General features: G+C 50.2%; 1 protein-coding gene across 3 annotated transcripts in view; it reads left to right on the forward strand.

The window, feature by feature from the left end:
* Positions 1-22666, forward strand: part of Snx8 (sorting nexin 8) — a 56657-nt gene that overhangs the window by 8037 nt on the left and 25954 nt on the right. The window contains exons 1-2 of one of the 3 annotated variants that reach the window (XM_045144054.1): positions 21270-21403; positions 21610-21752. The exons of 1 other annotated variant lie outside the window; for it this stretch is intronic. The gene's annotated coding sequence lies outside the window, so the exon portion shown is untranslated. Of the gene's footprint in view, positions 1-21269; positions 21404-21609; positions 21753-22666 lie in introns of those variants that run through there. One more of the 3 variants, XM_045144055.1, reaches the window with a different exon arrangement.

The raw sequence follows: 22666 nt of genomic DNA on the forward strand, positions 1-22666 counted from the left end.
ATGCACTGCTACACCTGATTTTATTTATTTTTTATTTTTTTGTTTTTTTCGAGGTAGGGTCTCACTCTAGTTCAGGCTGACCTGGAACTCACTCTTTAGTTCCAGGCTGGCCTCAGTGATCCTCCTACCTCTGTCTTCCAAGTGCTGAGATTAAAGGTGTTCACCGCCACTCCTGGCCAGTTTTTTTTTTTTTTTTTTTCAGTTGTTTTATTTTGTCGTTTTTTGAGGCAGAATCTGTGTAGCCAGCCTAACTTGCTTTGTATGTAGTCCAGAGTGACCTCAATCTCCGGATTCTCCAGCCTCCATCTCCCAAGTTCCAGGATTATAGGTGCACCATCATATTTGACTCGTTTGAGACAGGGCTGGCTGTGTGTCCCTGGCTGGCCTGGAACTCACAGAGCTCTCTCCTGCCTCTGCCTTTGCCTCTGAAGGGCTGGGATTACAGGTGTGAGCCACAAGCTGTCTTACATGGTCTTGATTATTTATTTATTTATGGCGGGGGTCGGAATAGGCACACTAGGGCTTCATGCTGATGTAAAGAAACTCCACATGGGCTGGAGAGATGGCCTAGCGGTTAAGTGCTTGCCTGTGAAGCCCAAGGACGTTGGTTCGAGGCTCGATTCCCCAGGACCCATGTAAATCAGATGCACAAGGGGGTGCACATGTCTGGAGTTCGTTTGCAGTGGCTGGAGGCCCTCACGTGCCCATTCTCTCTCAATGTCTGCCTCTGTCGCTCTCAAATAAATAAATAAAAATGAACAAAAGAAAAATTGAAAAAAAAAAAAAAAGAAACTCCAGATGTGTGTGTCGTTTTGTGTGTCTGGCTTAATTTATGTACTGGAGAATCAAACCTGGGCTGGCTGGCTTCTCAAGCAATTGCCTTTAAATGCTGAACCATCTCCCCAACCCTGATAATGTGCTTTAAAAGTTTGAATCATCAGTTTTTGCTTTCTTAAATTAATTGTTTTTAGCTAGCAAACAGAATAATGACATTCCTCCTGACATTTTATACATATTTATCATTTTCCTTTGCCCATTTCCATTCCCTCCATTACCTTTTCTGGCCCTTCCCCCAACTCAAGCTCTTTAAACATCCTTTCTTACACATACAACCCCCTTCCTTCTCACACAATTTGCAAGGTAAAATGTGTCAATTTGAAGAAAGGGGAACTGGCCAGCTCACTATTCTGAGGAACAGGCTTTGCCAGAATTTGCGGTTAGTGAGAAAGTGATGTGTTCCCGACTGGGGAATTCTGTCTTGCTGTTGTTTTTTTTCTTTCTGAGAAAAATCCCACACTGAGAAAGAGATGTTTTGCCATCCTGTGTGCCAGAGGCCACAGAGGCAGAGAAAAACCTAAGGGTGGTGGGTGGAGACTAAAGGGATGGTGGGAGGAGCCACAGGGGCAGTGGGCTGAGGCCCAGCGTCCTGGTACTGGGGCATGAGGCAGCTTCCCCGCTGGGTCTTGAAGCTGCAGGTGAGATCCACATCTGAGGAGCCGAGCTGTGTTTCTAGAATCACTAAAAATTCATGAGGGTCTCAATTAGCCCAGGCTGGCCTCTCAACTCTATATAGTCAAGGATGACCTTGAACTTTTTTTTTTTTTTTTTTTTTGAAATGGGGTCTCACTCTAGTCCAGGCTGACCTGGAATTCACTATGTAGTCTCAGGGTGGCCTCGAACTCACAGTAATCCTGTTACCTCTGCCTCCCAAGTACTGAGATTCAAGGTGTGTGTCACCATGGCTGGGAAAGGTGGGGGAAGGGAGGGAGAGGGACAGAGGAAATGAATGAGAATGGGATGATGGGCGTGCCAGGGCCTCTAGCTGCTGTAATTGAAGCCCAGACACATGTGCCACCTTGTGCATCTGGCTTTACATGGGTACTGGAGAATTCAAGTCAGGTCGTAACCCAAGTGCCTTATCTGCTGAGCTGATGAACTATTTTTTTTAATATTTTTTTGTTCACTTTTATTTATTTATTTAAGAGTGACAGAGACAGAAAGAGGCAGATACAGAGAGAGAGAATGGGCGCACCAGGGCTTCAAGCCACTGCAAACGAACTCCAGACGCGTGCGCCCCCTTGTGCATCTGGCTAACATGGGTCCTGGGGGATCGAGCCTCGAACCGGGGTCCTTAGGCTTCACAGGCAAGCACTTAACCGCTAAGCCATCTCTCCAGCCCGAACTATTTTTTTTTAACAGCTCTTTTTATTTTTAAATTTATGTGTGCATATATGTGTATGTACAAAGGAACACCAGGGTCTCTTGTGAGAAAATGCCTATCCAACTTTACATGGGTAGTTGGGGGATTGGCCCTGGGCCTGAATGAAGGCTTTGCAAGTAAGTGCCTTTCACCGCTGAACTCTCTCTAGTTGCTACCCCGTCCCCTTTGAGGCAGGGTCTCGCTCTAGCCCAAGGCTGGCCTGGAACTCACGGGCAGATCCTGCTACCACAGCATCCCAGGTGCCGGGATTAAAGACAGGCAGCACCCTTCCTGGCTTATGTGGTACTAGGGATGGAGCCCAGGGTTCAAGTCCTCTTAAACCTGGCTCGTGCAGGTGAAGTGTTTCCTTGTGGGAGTCTTATGAGCGTGCGTAATCACCCCGGGACATTCCACTGCTGCGCCAGAGCTGACACCGAGGGGAAAGGCTTTTGGAGCCACCAGGACAGACGCCTTCCAGAGATACCCATCTTCCAGCCCCGCGCCTCAGCCTCTGTCGCAACGCACGTCCAGCCTTCCCGTGTGGTTGTGTAGTTCCCTTTGCTGCGGCCCGGATACGTTTCAGTCTGTTCCTTTCAGCTGGTATTTTTCTGCACTGCTATGCAATTAAAAAAAAAAAAAATTTTTTTTTTTTGGTAGGTTCTCATGTAGCCCGGGCTGGCCTTGAGCTCACTACGTAAGCCCGGTTGTTCTTGAATTTCGTATCCTCGTGCGCTTAGCGCCTGAGTGCCAGGATGACAGGCGTGGCGGCCTCTCCTGGTGTATGTGGTTCTGGGTATCAAACCCAGGGCCTTCAGTGTGCTAGTGTGAGCATTGTGCCAAATGAGCTACATCCCCTGCACAACTGCTGAGTAGCTTTAAAAAAAAACATTTATTTATTTATTTATTTATTTATTTATTTATTAGAGAGAGAGAAAGGGACAGATATGTACCAGGACCTTCAGCCACTGCAAATGAACCCCAGATGCACCATGAAACACCTTGTGCATCTGGCTTGCGTGGGTCCTGGGATATCAAACCTGGTTCCTCTTGGCTTTGCAGGCAAGCACTTAAACCACTAACCTAACTTTCTAGCCCCTAAGTAGCTTTTAATATTTATTTATTTATTTATTTTGAGAGAGGGAAAGAGAGAATGGGCGTGCCAGGCCTTCCAGCCACTGCAAACAAACTCCAGATGCATGCACCACCTTGTGCATCTATCTTACGTGGGTCCTGGGGTATCGAACCGAAGTCCTTTGTCTTTTGCCTTAACCGCTAAGCCATCTCTCCAGTCCCCCTAAGTAGTTTTTGAGAGGTTCTTTTAAAGTTGGTATAACCAAGTTGTAAGGAATGTAGTATCTGGGCAGCTAGGTGCTGGTGTGATACAATCCATTTTTAATTTAAAAAAATTTTTTTTAAGATTTATTTTTATTTATTATTAAAGACAGAGAGAGGGAAAGAGAGAGAGTGAGAGACAATGGGCGCACCAGGGTCTCTAGCCACTGCAAACGGACTAAAGACGCATGTGCGACCATGTGCATCTGGCTTACGTGGGACCTGGAGAATCGAACCTGCATCCTTAGGCTTTGCAGGCAAACACCCTAACCACTAAGCCATCTCTCCAACCTTTTAAAAAATTTTTTATTGACAGCCTCCATACGTATACACAGTGTACCCTATTCATAATTTCCTTCCACCACCCTCCTTGATCCTCCCTCCTGTGCTCCATTGAAGCCCTTCTTTCCAGTTCCTCTTCTGTTCTGACGTCGTCACTTTTCGCCCTTCTGTTATTCAGATCCTGTGTAGGTGGTGTCAGCCACTGTGAGGTCATGAATGCCCCGGCTGCTCTGTGTCTGGAAGACAGTATTGCAAGCTCTCTTCCCCTTCCTTTGGCTCTTACATTCTTTCCACCATCTCTTCTGCAATGGCCCCTGAGCCTTGGAGGGTGTGGCAAAGGTGTTCTGTGTTCAGCACTCCACTGTCACTTCTTCTCAGTACTTTGATGAGTCTTGAGTTTTCCCAGAGGTCACTGCCATCTGGAAAGAGAAGCCTCTCTAGCCAAAAGTGACAGCATTAATATATGGGCATGAACATAAATATTTAGAGGGCAGTTTGGTGCATATACAATATCTATTTACCCAGACACTAGTCACTCCCCCCAGGGCTTATAGCCTCCTCAGCCATAGGCTTTTAAAAAATAATTTTTTAAATTTTAATTTGTTTATTTGAGAGAGAAAGAGGTAGAGAGAAAGAGAATGGGAGTGCCATGGCCTCCAGCCACTGCAAAAAAACTCCAGATTCATACATCACCTTGTGCATCTGGCTTACATGGATTCTGGGGATTCAAACCTGGGTCCTTTGGCTTTGCAGGCAAACACCTTAACTGCTAAGCCATCTTCTCAGGCTTTTTTTTTTTGTCAAGTTAGGGTCTCATTCTAGCTCAGGCTGACCTAGAATTCACTATATAGTCTCAGGGTGGCCTTGGACTCATGGCAATCCTCCTACCTCTGCCTCCCGAGTGCTGGGATTAAAGGCGTGCGCCACCACGCCCAGCATATCACCATGCCCAGCATAGCCATTGGCTTTTGATTAGCAGTGTAGTTTTCAGGGTCCACTGCTGGGTAAGCCACTAAAGACATTTCTCCCCCAGCAGGCTGCACAGCACCTTCCAGCGTCTGGACAGCCAGTCAGTAGGGAGGAGCTTCCAGCTCAGCTCTAGCTGATTGTTCAGTGACCTGCAGCCCAGGCGTGTGCACTCTTCAGCAATAGGGGCTTGCCATCTAGTTCTGATGGGCAACCAAGAGCCTTGGCAATAGCATGTATTGTTTTGAGAGCATTAGGGACCTCCCAAACCAACAAGTTACTGGGAAGTATCCCACCCCTGGCACTGAAATTTTTCTGTAATAATCTATGGCTTTCTGGGTACAACGTTATCCACCCCCACCCCCTGCTGGGTACTTCTGCCCAAACTCTTAAAACAATATTTTATTTATTTATTTGAGGAGAGAGAGAGAGAGAGAATAGGTGCATCAGGGCCTCTGGATGCCTCAAACAAACTCCAGACACGTATTCTTCCTTGTGTATCTGGCTCACGTGGGTCCTGGGGAATTGAACCTGGGTCCTTAGGCTTTGTAGGCAAATGCCTCAACTGCTAAGGCATCTCTGCAGCCCAAACTCTTTTATTTATATATATATATGGCTAGCAGAAAAGTAGGTTTCCTTATGGCTTATTCACAACACCTTTAATTTTAATTAAACCTCCTCTCCTCCATCCCCCTTCCATGACCCCTCTTAGACCATGTGCCTGTACATACACATCACACCCAAATACATAATACTAAAAATAAAGACTCTTGGCCTGGAGCGATGGCTTAATGGTTAAGGCACTTGCCTGCAAAGCCAAAGGACCCAGGTTAGATTCCCCAGGACCCACGTGAACCAGAAGCACAAGGGGCACACACATCTGGAGTTCATTTGCAGTGGCTGGAGGCCCTGGCGCGCCTGTTTTCTCTCTGCCTCTGTCTGCCCCCCCTCAAATAAATAGATGAAAAATAGATAAAATATTGAAAACATAAAATAAAGACTGTTGTACTTTGTTGTATAAATAAGTGTATGTTTCCTACCTCTGCCCTGCCTGTGTCCCACCAAACTACTTTCACACCCTGGAGGCCAGCTGTGCGCAGGAACTCGGCCTCAGCACACAAAACGGTTGGGCTTTCGAGTCTGGAAGGAAGCCCCTCGATGACCAGAGCCATATTTTATTCTGACCTCCTTGAGTACTGCTGAGATCGGTGTTCCTCCCACCCATATATGCCAGGAAAACCCACACCCTGGGACTCCAGTTTCATTTTGTTTCATTTTTTGAAACTACTTTTATTGACAGCTTCCGTAATTATAGACAATAAACCATAATAATCCCCTCCGGTCCCCCATAGTCCCCTTCTCAAATCCACTCTCCATCAAATCCCTCCTCTTTGAGTTAGTCTCTCTCTTACGTTGACATCATCACCTTTTCCTCCTGTTATCAAGGTCTGGAGTAGGTAGTGTCAGGCACTGCGGGGTGGTGGATATCCAGGCCATTTTGTGTCTGTAAGAGTGCAGTGTAGTGGGACTGGTTTTTCTACTGTTTTGTTCACATCTGAGAAAGGGTCTGGAGCGTGGAGATGCCTGTGTGGGTGATTAAAGTATAGGTGAGTGGGCTGGAGAGATGGCTCAGCAGTTAAAGGTACTTGCTTGCAAAGCCTGACCACTTGGATTCGATTCTCAGTACCCACATCAAGCCAGATGCACTAAGGGGAGCACGTGTATGGAGCTCATTTGCAGTGGCAAGATGCTCTGGCGCTCCCACACTCGCTCTGTCTCAAATAATTAACAAACAAACAAAAAGCCATGGTGAAAAGAAAAGCCACAGGTGAGCTGGGCGTTGTGTACATCCCTTTCCTCCATCACACGGGAGGCAGAGGCAGGGGATCTGCAGTTCAGGGCCAACCTGGGCTACATGATGACGAGACCCCGTTTCAGAAACCACAGTGTGTGCTGCGTTCATTTCTCCTGGGGAGACGTGGAGCATCCACGATAGACCAATGTAGCCATTCCTCCCAAAGCCCAACCTGGCGAACCTGTGAGATTTTGGGGGTTACTTACAGGAGCGTGGACGACTCACAGGCAGCTGGGTCACCCTGAAGCCCACCCAGCATGGGTGACTGCTCAGGAAAGCTGCCTGTGAGGCTGGTGGCAGAGTCCCCTGGCGGCGGTTGTGACTGCTTGTTTGACCTTAGGGAGGGAGGGGTCCTTTGCAATATTGAAAGATTCAGGAACTTCCTGGGGTTTGAGTCATATTTCTTGAAACTTGGAAGTTATATATATATATTTGAAACTTGGAAGTTTTATACACAAACACACACACACATACATAATTTTTACTTATTTACTTGAGAGAGGGAGTGAAAGAGGCAGGCTGGCAGAAAGAGAGGGAGAGGGAGCGAATGGACACACCAGGGCCTCCAGCTGCTGCAAACCAACTCTAGAGGCATGCGCCACCTTGTCTATCTGGCCTTTGTGGGTCCTAGGGGATCAAATCTAGGTCCTTTGGCTTTGTAGGCAAGTGCCTTAACTGCTAAGCCACCTCTCCAGCCCCGAACCTTGGAAGTTTTGTCTACTTCCTGAATTGTATGGAGTCTCCTGCAGGGACAGTGTTTGAATGTGGTGAAAGGCTCCAGGACAGTGTCGGGTGGGTGTGTGGACGTCCGCAGTGTGGGAGGGACCTGTGCGTGCAGCTATGGGAACTGTGTGGCCGTCTTTCCATCAGCTTGCGGTGGAGAATCCTGCGTGCGTCAGCAAGGCTCGTCTTCCACTGCCACTGAGGCTCTGGGAGCTCTCTGGTGGGTCCCTCTTTGAGGGCCCCTGGAGGCCCGACAGGAAGGAGGGCCAAGACCTCGTGGCCTCTTTGGGAAAGACGCAGGAGGCGCAGGAGGGATGGCCAGAATGTCACCTACTACTGAAAGTGTCCCTTCATGATGGCATAGGACTTTGTACAGCTTGTTACCTACGGCAGGAAAATGTCACATTCTGTCTCCCAAAGGAATTCCAGACCAGGGTAGGATGGGTCTGTCCAACAGGACTCTTATCATTACTGGCTTTTTTCTTTTTTGTTTTTTTTTTGAGGTAGGTTCTCACTTTAGCCTGCGCTGACCTAGAATTAACTCTGTCATCTCAGGGTGACCTTGAACTCACAGCAATCCTCCTACCCCTGCCTCCTGAGTGCTGGGATTAAAGGTGTGTGCCACCATGCCCGGCTTGGCTTTTTCTTTAAAAAAAAAAAAATTAATTAGAAAGAGATAGATGGGGAGTGGGTGAGCATGGTTATACCAGGGCCTCCTGCCACTGCAACTGCATGTGTTACTTTATGCATCTTGCTTTATTGGGTACTGGAAAGCGAGTGCCTTCAACCACTGAGCCATCTCCCCAGCCCCACCGCTGCTGTTCTCCAGAGGGGCATTTAAAACTGCATCTTCAAGCCGGGCGTGGTGGCGCACGCCTTTAATCCCAGCACTTGGGAGGCAGAGGTAGGAGGATCGCCGTGAGTTCGAGGCCACCCTGAGACTACATAGTGAATTCCAGGTCAGCCTGGGCTAGAGTGAGACTCTACCTCAGAAAACCAAAAAAAAATAAAAATAAAACTGCATCTTCAGCTCTTTAGACCAAGGCCTGTGTGTGCGTTTCCTTGTCTCAGACACGTGCACTGTTGGCCCTCCTTTCCTAGGGGAAGGTGGGTGCTGCTGTCCCCCGAGGCAGGAACTGGGTGGGATTTGATTGCTGTGGGTCAGGAGCAGGGGGGAGGGGAAGGCTGGGCCCCTTGTGCTGGTGGGTTTAGTGCACTGCTTTGGGAACCTAGGGAAGAGGGCCTCTTGTGGAAGGTTCCTCAGAAGTTCCGGCCGGGCTCAGCTACATTTCCTGTGGTTGGGCCTTCCCCGGGGGGCTCCCTCTACCGTTGTCACCCCACCTGCTTGGCAGGTGAGAAACAGGTACAGTGGTCTGGCTGCAGGAAGGGATGGCACTGTGGTCACAGTAGGTATCTGGCTGCAGCAGAGAAGGGGGTGCCCATTCCATCCTGGCTGTCAAGGACACGAGCCAGTGTTGTGCACACCACCTTTGTGACTCCCTTGGGCTGCCCACTAGCTGCAATCTCATGGCAAGACCTGGAACTTTCTCCTCACCTGGATTTTCTGATGGAGGGGAGGTGGAGAGGACTTCTCTTTTCAGAGCAGTACTGTCCTTAAAAAGATAATACATGGAGAGATGGCTTAGTAGTTCAGGCCTTGCCTGCAAAGCCAAAGAACCCAGTCCTATTCCCCAGTGCCCACGTAAGCCAGATGCACACAACGTGGTACATGCATCTGGAGTTTGTGTCTAGAGGCCTTGGTGTGCCCGTCCTGTCTCTCTCTGTCTCTTCCTCTCTCTCTCTAAAATAAATAAAATTAAAAACTAAAAAGAAAAAGATAATTCAGCAGTGTGTGAATTCAGGCCTGTGCTCGGGCACTTGTTAGCTGGCCTGAGGCTTGTCACAGCACTGAGTCTGGTTCTGTCCGGGCAGCAGTGGCAGGGCAGGCGGGGTGCCAGGCCACATTGAGTGTGCTCCTCCATGGCTGGCTGCTTCTTCAGAACAAGCCACTTCATAAATTTTGGGAGGCATGGGCCAAATTCCCCGTGGTGGACTGCAGTATCCAGAGGACCTAGTTAGTCTGCATTGGGGTTCAGGAGATCCAGATGTCACGTGAGAGTCTAACCTCCTTTGCGTGTAAGAGGGGGCCCGCTTGCAGAGCAGATGTGGGCGTGGGGCGGGAACTGACTGAATGCCTCCGCTTCTGTGACACTTTCCCAGTTCATCTTTTGTTGTACAGACTTCCAAGGCCTTACCAGGCTGGTTAGGTGCATTCTTGGGTGTTTGCGCCTCTCAGTCTGAAGGCAGGGACCTTCCCTAACCCTCCTGCCCCTACCAGAGATCAGTTAGGACTGTTGAAATGGCTCAGTCTTGTGGCACTTGCCCAACTCTATTCTCAGGGAGGGGCCTAACATTTTTTATTTTATTACTATTATTTAAAATAAATTATTTTGGTTTTTCAAAGGTAGGGTCTCACTCTAGCCCAGGCTGACCTGGTACTCACTCTGCATCCCCAGGCTGGCCTCAAACTCACAGTGATCCTCCTACCTCGGCCTCCTGAATCCTGGGATTGAAGGCATGTGTCACCCTTCACCATGCCTGACTGGTGGACTTTCTCTGGGTAAACATTTCCAAAGTGAGAGGCTTCTGAGGCAGACTCCTTTGAACAGGTCCTGTTAGAAGCGGTCTGGGGAGCCGGTCGTGGTGGCGTACGCCTTTAAGCGCAGCTCTTGGGAGGCAAAGGTAGGAGGATCGTTGAGAGTTTGAGGCCACCCTGAGACCATGCAGTGAATTCCAGGTTAGCCTGAGCTAGAGTGAAACCCTGCCTTGGGGAAGAAAAAAAAAGTGGCTTTGGGGTTCGCAAGCAGCAAGGACTGGTGCCATACCTGAGTCGAGTTGGAGAAAGTCACTAGACAGATGGCATCTTTAGCCCTCTACTTCTGCCTCATGATGTCATAGGCGGTCCTGTGATTTTGTTTTTCCCTTTGGGGTCTGGCTGCTTGCACCTCCCTTGGGAAGGACCAGCTGGAGAGGCGTGTGTGCGTGTGTTCGTAGGGATTTGGTCAGGCCTTGCCATGCTCTGTAGTCTGTTTGTGACTGTCCTCAGAATCTTGGGCACAGTTTGTTTCTTTGTGTGTATGTGTGTGTGTGTTTTAAAATGATCTTGCTTTGTCACCCAGGCTGGCCTTGAACTCATGCTCCTCCTGCCTCACCTTCAGGCGTGCTGGACATGTAACCAGGCGAGAACCTCTACACCTGGTTCTAGTGGTCTCGATGAGGTACAGTCTGAGTTCATGCAACTCCATGTTCTTCTGCCCTTGGCAAAGTCCGGGCCATCGATGAGTTCTTTTGCTGCTGTGATGCCAGACATGATGCCTTTGCCTGACCTAAGGTCATACAAGTTTGCTCCATGTTTTCTCTTAACTGTATTATAGCTTTATCTCTTATAGTTCTTTTAGACCTGTGGTTTGGCCCTCCCCTTTTTATCTTTTTTTCTTTTGGTTTTTCAAGGTAGAGTTTCACTCTCGCCTGGGCTGACCTGGAATTCACTATAGAATCCCAGGGTGGCCTTGAACTCACAGAGATCCTCCTACCTCTGCCTCCCAAATGCTGGGATTAAAGGTGTGCGTCACCACACCCAGCTTCCTTTTTTATTTTTCTGAGGCAGGCTCTCGCTGTAGCCCAGGCTGTTCTGGAATTTACTCTGTAGTCCAGGATGGCTTCTAGCTCACACTGATCCTACTCCCTCAGGTTCATTTTATTTTATTATTTGATTTTTCTAGGTTGGGTCTCACTCTGGCCCAGATTGACTTGGAATTAACTATATAGTCTTAGGGTAGCCTTGAATTCATGGAGCTCCTCCTACCTCTGCCTCCCAAGTGCTGGGATTAAAGGCACTTGCCTTTCAAGGCCCAGCTTTTATTTTTTATTTTTATATATATTTTATTTGAGAGAGAGAAAGAAAAAGAGGCAGAAGGAGAGAGAGCGTGAAGAGAGAAAACGGGCATGACAAAACGGGCCTCTAACTACTGCAAATGACTCCATACACCTGTGTCATCCTGTGCATCTGGCTTACGTGGGTCCTGGGGAATTGAACCTGGGTCCTTTGGCTTTGCAGGCAAACAGCTTAACTGCTAATCCATCCCTCCAGCCTTTTTTTGTTTTGTTTTGTTTTGTTTTGTTTTTTGTTTTCTGAGGTAGGGTCTCGCACTAGCTCAAGCTAACCTGGAATTCCCTATGTAGTCTCAGGGTGGCGATCCTCCTACCTCTGCTCCCGAGTGCTGGGATTAAAGGTATGTGCCACCATGCCTGCCTCCCTCGGAGTGTTAACATGAGCCACCACAGCTGGTTCTTTAAAAAAATTATTTATGTGTCTCTGTATGTGTACATGAGTACGTGCAGGTGTCAGGGTCTCTTGCTACAGTCAAATGCCTGTCGGGCTTTATGTAGGTGCTGGGAAATTGAATCCTGGGCCAGCAGGCTTTGCAAGCAGGCACCTCTAGCCTCTGAATTGTCTCCCCAGACCCTGCTTGCTTGCTTTCTTTTCCTCTTCTCTTTCTTTCTTTCTTCCTTTTTCTTTCTTTCTTTCTTTTTTTTTTTTTTATGACAGGGTCTTACCATGTAGTTCAGGCTTGCCTTGAGCTTTCATAGCCCATTCTGGCTTTGAACTGAGGTCCCTTTCTCTCTCCTTCCCAGGGGCACCACTGTGCCTGGCTGTGAATTGCTTACTGTGTATGGTGTTGAGATAGGGGCCTGGCTTCCTGTTGTGAGCGAAGACATTCTTTTCCTGGTGTACGTATGCCCACGTTAGGGGTCTTGGGGAAGGAAAGCCCTCATGTCTGCTGACTGGGCTGAGGAAGGCTGGCAAGGAGCCCCAGAAATCACGAGAGCTGCTGAGGTCAGTCGGTGAGCTGCTTCCTCTTGGAGTGGTTTGAACTGAGCCTGGAGGATTTGATCAGACACCCTTGGCTAATAAGTACCAGCGGCTGTGTGGGGCACCCAGGAGACTTGTTGATTGACCCTGTGCTTGGAGGTAAGGACGCCTCAACCATCGGGACACAAACTGCTCCACGCTGCCTGCACCTCTGAGTCATCTGGCTACATGGAGGCCTCAGCCTCGGGTCGCCAGAGGTCTTCCTAATGTTCTTATGGGGAAATGGAAACGGCTAAAATTGGGCAGAGGGTCCACCAGCAGCAGGGAGGTCTGCCAGGAGGAGGTGTCCCTCTCAGGGATCACTACTGGGGGTCTGGATAACCATCTTCTTAAAGGATTTATTGACTTATTTTAGTTTTTTCGTGGTAGGGTCTAGCCCAGACTGACCTGGATCTCACTCTGTAGTTCCAGGCTAACCTCCAACTCACGGTGATCCTCTTTTGCCTCCCAGAGCATGCCCACCATGCATGATTTTAAAATATTTATTTAGGGCTGGAGGGGCATGGCTTAGCGGTTAAGGCATTTGCCTACAAAGCCAAAGATCCAGGTTCTATTCCCCAGGACCCACATTAGCCAGATGTACAAGGGGTCGCTCGCATCTTGAGTTCATTTGCAGTGGCTGGAAGCCCTGGCGTGCCCATTCCCTCTCTCTCTCTCCCTTCCTCTTCCTCTATCAAATAAACAAATAAAAATAAAATATTTTTTTAAATATTTATATGGCCAGGCATGGTGGCGCATGCCTTTAATTTCAACACTTGGGAAGCAGAGGTAGAAAGGATTGCTGTGAGTTCGAGGCCACCCTGAGACTACATAATTCCAGGTCAGCCTGGGCTACAGAGAGACCTCTAAAAACAAAAAATAAATTTTATGTCTTTGTGAGGAGAGACAGAGAGGGGGCAGGTGTGCAAGGCGGCCTGCCGCTACAGATGAGCTCGATACATGCGCCACTTATGCATCTGGCTTTATGTGGGTATTGGGGATTTGAACCCAGGACAGCAGGCTGTGCAAGCAAGTACCTTTGATCTCTGACCATCCTCTTGGTGTCAGGCTCTTCCTTCTTGCTGTGGTTCACGGAGGCATTGTCCTCACCCCCCGCCCCCAGAAGCCTTCAGAGAAGTGTGTTGGTGCAGGGTGGTTTTAGGGGAAGCTTAGTTGTCAACCTGACTGGATCTGGAATTAATTGCTTGGGGATTACTTGAATGTGTCTGTGAGGGAGTTTCTTGACGTGGGAAGGCCCACCCTAAGGAGGCAGCACTTTTGCACCGATTGAGGGTCCTGGACTGAATAACAAGGAGAAAGTGAGCCGAGCAGGAGTATCCCTTGTTCTTTGCTTCCTGACTGTGTGACCCTGCCTTATGTCCCTGCCAGGAATAAAAAACCTTTCCTCCCTTAGGTTCTTCTAGTCGGGTATTTTGTTATAGCAATAAGGACAGTAACCGGTTGAGAGGGCGTGCGTTTGTTACCATGGGAACATGCAATCATGTCCCTCCTTGGTTCAGTTACAAACTTTAAAATTCCACTGCATTCATTCATTCATCAGGTGTTTCTTGAGCACACTTCATATTTTACTCGTTTGTTGATGTGTTTGCAGTACTGGGATTGTTCCAGGACTTCAAGCATGCTGGACACTGTCGTTGGTCACTGGCATACTGACCCATGCTGCACAGCCGTGTTCTCATAGTTAAGAGGCAGTAGACGTGATAAAACAGCGTTCTGGAAAGAATCGGCCCGGGAGGCTCTTCAGTGGGAGCTGTGACGATGCAAACAGTTGCCACCAGGAAAAATGCCATGGAGAAACCACAGTCCCCGGGAGGTGCCAGAGGCTCTCGGTGGTAGGCGGGGAGAGAGTGCGGGCCCCGGTGACGGGCACCTGGATGCTGAGAGGCATCGAGGAAGCTCATGTGGCCGGGGGAGTGGCGGAGAGGCAGAAGAGGGCCGCAGAGAGGAGGGTTAGGGAGGTGGCAGTGTGTTGGAAGAAGTGGGAGCCACTCTCCTGAGGACTGCCTTGGGTCCCCAGGCAAGGAAGCTGCTCTCCTAGTCCTTTCTTTCTTTAGCAGCAGGATGAGGGTGTCTGGATTAGGTCCCAGGGGACCTGGTGCCTCCCCAGGGAGGGTCTCTGAGGACAGTCTTGGCTGACACTTTCCTGATGGCTGTGGCGTCGTTACTGTGAGCCTATGAAAGGTCACCGGCAGGAGAAGGAAAGCCGACTTCCCCAGCTGTCGCTAGTTGAAGCTGGGCGGGAAGGTCTGCGTCTGGGGTGTTCTTCCTGCCGTCCGCCATAGTAGAGTTGAAAGGCTGCCGGTGCCCGGGGAGTCAGTGCTCACCAGAGCAGGAGCAGTGCTTGTAACGCGAAGGGAAGGATTGCGGCAATGCCATGAACCAAGCCAGGGCTGATGGCCCAGGCCTGTAATCCCAGTCACTCCAGAGGCTGAGGCTGGAGGACCAGGAGTTCAAGGCCTGCCTGAGCTACAGAGCGAGTTCAGAGCAGCCCAGACAAGTTAATGAGACCCTGTCTTAAAATATAAAGTAAATGGAGCTGGAGAGATTGCCCAGTGGTTAAGGGTCCTTGCTTGCAAAACCTGTCTGGCATTGATTCCCCAGCACCCACATAAAGCCAGATGCATCAAGTGGCACACGTGTCTACAGTTCATTTGCATGGACACTGGTATGCCCATACTCACTTTCTCTGTCATTTTTTTCAGTTTCTCAATTTTTTTGGTTTTGTTTTGTTTCTGGGTTGTTTTCTTAAAATATATTTATTAGAGAGAGAGGGAGGGAGGGAGAGAATAGGCACACCATGGCCTGTAGTCCCTGCAAACAAACTCCAGATACATGCATCCCCCTTGTGCATCTGGCCTGTGTGGGTACTGGGAAATCTAACTTGGGTCCTTCAGCCTCGCAGGCAAACTCCTTAACTGCTAAGCTATCTCTCCAGCCCCTTGTTTTTGGATTTTTGAGGTAGGGTCTCGCTCTAGCCCAGGATGACCTGGAATTCACTCTGTAGTCTCAGGCTGGCCTCAAACTCACAGCAGTCTCATACCTCGGCCTCCCAAGTGTTCAGATTAAAGGCATGTGCCACCATACCCAGCTGTCTTTCTTAAATAAATAAATAAAATATTAAATACAATAAAGTAAAAAGAGGACTAAGAGTCTAGTCAGGGTAACATGCCTGCCTAGAATCCCCAGTGAGGGGCTGGGGCGTGGCTCAATGGTAGAGCTCCTGTCTAGAATCCCCAGTGAGGGGCTGGGGGTGTGGCTCAGCGGTAGAGCTCCTGCCTAGAATCCCCCAGAGAGGGGCTGGGGTGTGGCTCAGTGACAGCGGGCTTGCCTGGCATAGCATGTGCAAGGCCTTTGGTTTGGTTGCGCGTGTTCAAAGAGGTGGAGGCCTCCCAGGCTGAGGGAAAAAGGACAGAGAAAACCGAGCATTGGCCCAAGTGCAACACAGCCGAGACGCTGCTTCTGTGGGTGTAAACTGGCTCAGTCTCCTTGGAAAACTGGAAATGTTTACTAAGCTGAGCATATGGAAACCCTGTGACCCAGTGATTTCACTTTTGCCTGTGTTCTGAGCCCCGTAGAAGTGCACGCAGCAGATGTCCACAGAAAGGCATGTGTCAGGACGTTCTCAGAGGCGCCACACGTCAGCGATAGACACTGGAGTCACTTGTGGCCAGTATTCATGGAATGTGTGAACAGTGGGGACACAGTTGCGTGGCAGAGCCCGTGCAAAGGACAGCGTGTAGCCATGGGCGGTGATGTGGGTGGCCCTCAAAGCCTCACACTGAGGACAAAAGTGGGAACCCAGGCACTGTGATTCCACTTAAGTCACACAGACCAGTCAACAGCCTAGTGAGAATGGAGTCACTGTGACCTAGTGATGGAAAGCAAACACCTTAACCACTGAGCCATTCCTTCCAGTCACTTTTCATAGAAAACTTGAATGATAAATGCTTTTTTTTTTGGTTTTTCGAGATAGGGTCTCACTCTGGCTCAGGCTGACCTGGAATTCACTATGTAGTCTCCGGGTGGCCTTGAACTCCCGGCGATCCTCCTACCTCTGCCTCCCGAGTGCTGGGATTAAAGGTGTGCACCACCACGCCCAGGTGTTTGTTTGTTTGTTGAGGGAGAGTCTCATTCTCGCCCAGGTTGAACTGGAACTTACTCTGTAGTCCCAAACTGGCCTTGAAGTTGTTGCAGTTCAATTATTTCTGCCTGCCTCCTGAGTGCTAGGATTAAAGGTGTGGCACACCAAACCTGTCCTTTAAATTTATTATTTATTTTATTTATGAATGAGAGAGAGTAGAAGCCAAATAGAGAAAGGGTGCACCAGGGCCTCTAGCCACTGCAAATGAATTGCATGTGTTATCTTGTGCATCTGTCTTTATGTGGGTACTTGGGAATTGAACCTGGGTCTTCAGGCAAATTGTAGACAAGATCCTTAACTGCTGAGCCATCTCTTCTGCATCCCCTCTTTTTGGGGGACTACATTTCACTCTGTTCCCTAGGCTGACCTTAAACTCCTGGGTTCAAGGTATCCTTTTGCCTCAGCCTCCTGGTAGCTGGGGTTATAGGGTTTCAAATATATCTCATTCATTAAAAGTGTGCTTCAGGCTGGGGATTTAGCTCACTGTAAAGCATATTCTTAGAATCCCCCAGTGAGTGGCTGGGGGTGTGGCTCAGTGGTAGAACTCCTGCCTAGAATCCCCCAGAGAGGGGCTAGGGGTGTGGCTCAGTGGTAGAGCTCCTGCCTAGAATCCCCCAGTGAGGGGCTGGGGGTGTGGCTCAGTGGTAGAGCTCCTGCCTAGAATCCCAGTGAGGGGCTGAGGTATGGTTCAGTGGTAGTTCTTGCCTAGCATACATGAGACCTGAAGTTCCATCTTTAGCTTCTAAAAATACACAACGAAAATTAAAGCGGTAACTGCAAAGTAAGCCTGGCTGCCTGCACAGTGGTTGGGGGACTGGACAGTCCTTGGCGGGAGAGGCCTGCTCGAGATCTAGTCAGGCAGACTGAAGCAGCCCTTCCCTTGTCCTGGGGTCCTGGCTCCAGAAAGCTGATTGGTTGTCTGTGAGCCCTGGTGCTGATAAGGATGAGGAAATGTCTGCTTGCATTTCCTGAGAACATCTTGTTCGTTTCAGAATCTGGCTCAGCGATGTGTTCAGTCAAAGATGGAAAGCTGTCCCCTCATCCCTCTCACCCTCCTTCCCTCGCTGCTCAAGGTGATCTTGAAACTCAGGTCTCTGTGCTTGGCCTCCAGGTGCGTCCCACCACTGCTGTTGATGTCATATGTCTCTCTTTGCAGCGCTGGGGACTGACCCAGGCTCTAAGCTACATCCCAACCCCACACTGGAGGATTGTCAGCAGGTGCTCCACCAGTCAGTTTTTACTACTGTTGTATTTTTATTTACCATTATTATTTTGTTTTTGTTTTCTTCAGGCATGATCTCATTCTAGCCCGGGCTGACTTGGAATAACTCGCTATGTAGTCTCAGGGTGGCCTCGAACTCACGGCAGTCCTCCTTCCTCTGCCTCCCCCGCCCACGAATGCTGGGATAAAAGGTGTGTGCCACCACACACAGATTCTTTTTTGACTGTTTTCCATTGGTTATGGTTTTTCCAAACAGAACTCAGATTAGCAGTAACAGTGCAGCTGGAGAGAATTTTGCTTTCTTCACGCTGCATGGTGAAAACCTCCGTAATGTGATAGAACTTGTGGCCCTTTCCAAGGCTGTGACTCTTTCAGTCTATAGATGTCAGCCCCCTTCCTGTGCCTATGGGCTGGCTTGGTGGTCCATTGGGTGTCAGAATTCTTCTTTTAGCTTCGTAGAATGGACCAGGGAGGATAACCTCCAAGAACTTACGTGTCCAGTAAGAATCCAGGACTCCCGGCCCCATGTGGCATCGAGCTTTCTCAGCAATGGGCTAGAGGCCTCAGGCAAACAAACGTCAGCTGCTTGACACCAGGATGTATGTACTGCTTTGCCACACGTTGTGTCCTTAGGAATTGCACCCTTAGAGTGTCCGTAGCCACCATGGTGTACACAGATCCTGCATAGGACACAGCCTTAACTTAGCCCTGTGTCCCATTGTGCCTGCTTTACCCAGCGGGTTGGGCGGGAAGGCTCGTTCAGCCGCAGAGACCAGAAGAATGCGTATGATGTCGGAATGCCCTTTCTGCTTGGCTCCTTTATGTGCCGGTACGCGCCCATCTTGGTTCACTGGTGGCACCGCCAGGCAGAAAAGTACTTCTTATTTTGAGACAGGGTTTTACAAATTTACTCAGGCTGGCCTTGGACTCACTCCGTAGCCTGGGCAGAACTTGAATCGGCGATCTCCTGCGTTGACCTTGCCAGTGCTGGGAATACAGACGTGTGCCATCCCCCCGCCCCTCCCCGCTCTTCCTAATTACAGCTCATGTCCATGGGAAGGCTGTGGTCGGATCGCTGCTGCTCCCCTGCTCCGTGTGCGTGGACCCAGGAAAGCAGGGTAGGGGCATTTAGGAGCATCCGGCTGCTGTCAGCGTTGGGGTAGGGCTGGAGAGATGGTTCCGTGGGTGAGAGTGCTTGCCACAGAAGCATGAGGACCTCAGAGGGTCTGACGTGCCCTGAGTTTGACTTCTCAGCTGCCTCATGAATAGCTGGGTGTAGCCTTGCATGCCTATGGCCCCAGTCCTTTGGGGAGCGGAGACTTGAGAATTGCTGGGCCTCATACAAACAGCAGCTTCAGGGTTAGTGAGAGACCCTTTCTCAAGGAAGCCTGCAGATGAGCGACAAAGAAAGTTCCCCGAAGTACTCCTCTGGCTTCCCCATGCGGGCATACAGGGCATGTGTCCGCACACATGTACGTAACCACATACGCACCACACCACACATGCCACGTGTACACACACACAATAAATGTTGGGGTGTGTGTCTGGGTGTGGCCTAGGGTTTCTTGCCCTGCGACACTGATTCTCCAGCTATGGCCCCTGGGACTCCAGCACCAGGCTGGGAATTTGTGCAAAATGCAGGTGCCCCAGCCCAGCCTAGGCGCGCTGGCCGGGAAAGCGGGACGGAGCCACTTGTGCACACGCGCGTGCGTGCATGTGTGTGTGTGTTTGTACAAGTCCACAGCTGATTGTGATGCAGGCCCAGTGTGGAGCCCGAGTCCTAGTGTAATGGGGAGTTAGCTTCTGGTGTGCTTTTTAGAACCCAAGTCCTGAGTTCACATATTCAAGAAAATGATCACATTTTATTTAGCTTTTACAAAGGAGTGGGGGAAAGGGAAAGCTGGGGGGCAAAGGGAGACAAAGTGGGGAGAAAGAGAAGCCCACCATGAGGAGCTCAGAAGCCCATATGGTCCATTGGATACGGGTCTCAGGGAAAAGATATGGGTGGGAATATAAAAAAATAATGTGTACTTTCCAAAAGGATCAGAAGTGAGGACAGTTCATAAAAGCAAAGAGCTCTTACACATCTGAAGACCGGGAAAGCATTGCTTCCAGCTCTGGAGAGAGGAAAAATGAGCCCCGCTTTCTGCGGATCCAGGGGGGCATAGGATTTATGCCATTCCACCTGGGCACATCTGAACCAGGTGTCGCAGCCATTGGCCTGGGCTTAGAGGAGAATTCCACCCATACCTGGGCAAGGTGTGCCCTTGAGAGATCTACTTGGGCGGGATGGCAAACACTAAATCCCAGGACTGTCACAGGTGGGGCAAGCAGAGATAGGCGTGGCGAGGGTGTGATGTCCTAAGGCCCCTGCCTTTAAGGGCCATGCTGGTCCTGCCTAATTAATCTCTGGGACCCGGGCTGTCTCCTGTTGCCCTCTCTGGCGGTTCGTTGCAGCCAGGCTGGCAGCCTCTTGTGGTAGAGTGCTGCGCTTGGAGTCCCTCAGAGGATGTGTTCAAGTGTTTCTGCCACTAAACAAGACAGCAGGAACTTCATTGTCCTGCTTGAGAATGTCATGTCCTGTTCTCATGTGACTTCCCCTGGGGGACATGAGGAAACTGCTATTCGCTCCAGATAGTGAGGGCACGGGCAGACCAAAGGAAGGATTCCATCCAAGTCCTGCTCAGTGAACAATGAGTTTATTGGGGTTCCTTACATGGGCAACTGACTCACGGGCAGCTGCGCCACCAGCAAGCCCCACCCCGTCCCATCAATGGCTTACCGCGTAGATAGGGCTGATTGGCATCTTGGGGCCTTGTGAGGACCTTATGAAGACTCATCTAGGAGGGAGTGTGTGGGCCTCATGCAGGTCCTCATGTTAGGACAGTGATGGTCACGTCCAATCCAGAGGAGACAGCTCTGTCACGCCTGTGTAAGTTCTTAAAGTGCGTTGCATGGTGTAGGAGGCCCTAGCAATATGGGGAAAACCCCCACAGGGTCTGGACATGGAGTTGGGGGTGTCTCCTGTGCAGCCCCTCCGCTCCTCTGGTCAAAGTGAAGGGTCATGGTGCTGGCCGCAGACCGCTGCTGAGCCGTCTGCCCCTACACGGCGCACCGCCCAGGGTACAGGGTACAGGCTCCCAGCCCGGAGCCGCGGCGCAGCTCAGCATTTCCCAAGGGCTGCGTCAGAGTAAAGGCGTGTGCTGCAGACGTGGTCTACAGTGCATATCCTGCCTGTTTGCTACCCAGAGCTGAACTCTGACTACGACTGAAGAATCTGGGAGAAGAGTGTTGGGAAGTGAGGTGTGTGCGGGCATGTTGACACAGTGCACTGTTCCATTTCTTTTTCCTTTTCAGTTTCGAGGGGGCTCACTATGTAGCAGAGGCTGGCCTTGAACCCACAATCGACCTGTCTCAGCCTCCCAAGTGCTGGGATTCCAAGTGTGCAGCTCCACACCCTGCTGGTTTCAGTCCTTTTTAATTTCTTTTCTTTATTTTTTCCCAAGGTAGGATTTCACTCTAGCTCAGGCTGACCTGGAATTCACTATGGAGTCTCAGGCTGGCCTCGAACTCACAGTGATCCTCCTACCTCTGCCTCCCAGTGCTGGGATTAAAGGTGTGCGCCACCACGTTCATCTGGCTTCTGTACTTTCTGATCTGTGGATAACTGTTGACTGGAGAATCACAGCATCTGGAAGCTGGAAGATCTTGAGTCTCCCTCATCGCAGTGTGTCTGCATTTTGCACACGGTGGGTTCCTGCTGCCCCAGGGGTGACTGCCAGCCAGCCCCATTATTACACCTGCTTCCCTGGCATCTGCCCTGGCACCTCCTGGAGGAATCTGCCGTGAGCCCCTTGCAGCAGCATGTGGGAGGCATTGATGTGAGGGCCAGTTGGGTTGGGGTTGGTAGCCAGAAGCACCGTGCCTTTTTGAATAGTTTCTTTTTCTTTCTTAGCTATAGATTTTGAACCCAGGGCCTCCCACTTGGAAGGTAGGCACTTCACCGCTGAGCCACACCCGTGGCCTCTCACTGGCGGATTCAAGGCAGGCGCTGTACTGCAGGTAGCGCGGATCCAGATGCAGCACTGGACCCAGTTCGTGAGGAAACACTAAGTTTTAGTTGAAGGCTTCACAAAATCCCTTTGGACTGGAGTGGAATAAATCTGGAAGGAAGTCAGGGGGCAGTTATGCATGGTTCCTTTCCGTTAGCTGTTTTCAGCTGTGCTGTGTCACTTAGTTCTGAGGAGGTGCTGTGCCTGTGAGACAGAACCCAGTCCGTGCAAAAGAGGTGCAGCCTAGCGGGAATGCCGAATGGAGGCCTGTCTGGGGACACGTGGGAGGACGTGCTAGGATTCTTGACGCACTCATCATGGGGTGCCGCAGGCCCGGTGGTGTGGTGGCTTTCGTTCAGGTTTGTTTGCTTTCGATTTGTTGAGACAGGGTCTCACGCTGTTGGCTAAGCTGGCCTTCTGCCCCAGCCGCCAGAGTACAGATGTCACAAGCGCGCCACCGCGCCCTCTCCGTCCATTTTATGGGCGAGAAATGCTGAGTGTCGAGGCAGTTCACTGGCTTGTGTTGCTAGGGAGGGATGGAGCTGGATTCCACGCCAGAGCTACGTGGTCATAGCTCTCTCTGTTTATTGGCCCTTTCAGCACAGGTCTGGAGGGCCTCTGTCCTCTAATCTTATCTCTGGGGGTCACTGGTGTGCAGTGTCTCCTATGCAACCTGTTGCCAGAGTCGCATACTTGAAGAGGGTGTTAATCTGATAAGAGTGTTAAAATCCCTGCTGTTTATTCCCAAGGAGACTCATCTGTGCTCCTGTCCTGGCCACAGCTTGTGGCCATCATGTGACAGGGCAGCTGACCAAAACGATCTGTGTTCTTTCTTTCTCCTCCCGCCTCTTCTCTTCTAGTAGCTTGACTTGGTCTCGGACTCTGCCTCCCTCACTTCCCAGTGTCTCGCTGTGTAGCTTACATTGATCTGGAGCTCCCTTTGTAGTCCAGACCCCCATC

This window comes from Jaculus jaculus, chromosome 2 (genome assembly GCF_020740685.1).
Source record: "Jaculus jaculus isolate mJacJac1 chromosome 2, mJacJac1.mat.Y.cur, whole genome shotgun sequence".
Taxonomy (NCBI): domain Eukaryota; kingdom Metazoa; phylum Chordata; class Mammalia; order Rodentia; family Dipodidae; genus Jaculus; species Jaculus jaculus.